Genomic DNA, 1,278 nt, shown 5'->3' with positions numbered 1-1,278 from the left:
GTTCGCCTTGTTTTTGCTTGTTGTAAACCGCTATGAGTCGCCTTAGGACTGAGAATGGCGGTATACAAGTGAAGTAAATAAATAAATAAATAAATTAATAAACACAACATACAAACAATCTACAAACCCACCAAGAAAATCCAACAAATGCTACGTTCAGCAAAGGCAAGAGGGATCCTCTCACCTCTGCAGGAGTCTACCGTGTACCATGCAGCTGTGGACAAGACTACATAGGGACCACCAAACGCAGCGCCCAGACACGCATCAAGGAACATGAAAGGCACTGCAGACTACTTCAACCAGAGAAGTCAGCCATAGCAGAGCACCTGATGAACCAGCCTGGACACAGCATATTATTTGAGAACACAGAAATGCTGGACCACTCCAACAACCACCATGTCAGACTACACAGAGAAGCCATTGAAATCCACAAGCATGTGGACAATTTCAACAGAAAGGAAGAGACCATGAAAATGAACAAAATCTGGCTACCAGTATTAAAGAACTCTAAAATTATAACAGCTAAACAACAGAGAGGAAGAAACCAGGCACAGATTAACACCTCCCAGCAACAGATTTTCCCAGGTTCAGGCAGGCCTTCAAATGCTAATGAAGGTGATTAGCTAAACATTCACACCTAACTGCAGCAGGGAAGAGCTCCTTGCCCCACCCCAGCCATTCCACAGATATATAAACCCATTATCCTAATTCCAACAGACCTCTACCTCTGAGGATGCTTGCCATAGATGCAGGCGAAACGTCAGGAGAAATGCCTCTAGAACATGGCCATATAGCCCGAAAAAACCCACAAGAACTGAATAAATAAACTATTCGTTGGCAGGCTGCAAGAAAGAAGGGTCCGGCCTAACAGATGCTTCTCCAAGGAAGGAGAAAAGGATACGGTAATATTTGAATGCCTGAGGATGAATGCGTGTACATGTGGTGTGAATGTTGAGTGAAAATGTAATTCCCCTTTGTTTGTTAGCTATGTAATTGTGAATCCAATGTTGTATAGAATCTGTATGTCTATATGTCTAATGTCATTCTATGTCTAAATGTTTTTCTGTAATCTGATCTACCCTCTCACACTGGAAATTGCAATAAAAAGAACCCCTACATCAAAATTATTGAAAAGTCATTCATGACACACCCCTTGTCTTCAAATCTATATTTGCAATCATGAATGCAGAGAACTGGCTGTTTGTATCACTTACAACACATAGCACTTGTGAATGAATGCAATATACAGTTTATTTAATTTTTTAAATACACGACAAC

Source organism: Anolis sagrei, chromosome 3 (assembly GCF_037176765.1).
Source record: "Anolis sagrei isolate rAnoSag1 chromosome 3, rAnoSag1.mat, whole genome shotgun sequence".
Taxonomy (NCBI): domain Eukaryota; kingdom Metazoa; phylum Chordata; class Lepidosauria; order Squamata; family Dactyloidae; genus Anolis; species Anolis sagrei.
The sequence above is the reverse complement of the archived record's forward strand: the minus strand, read 5'-3'. Positions refer to the sequence as shown.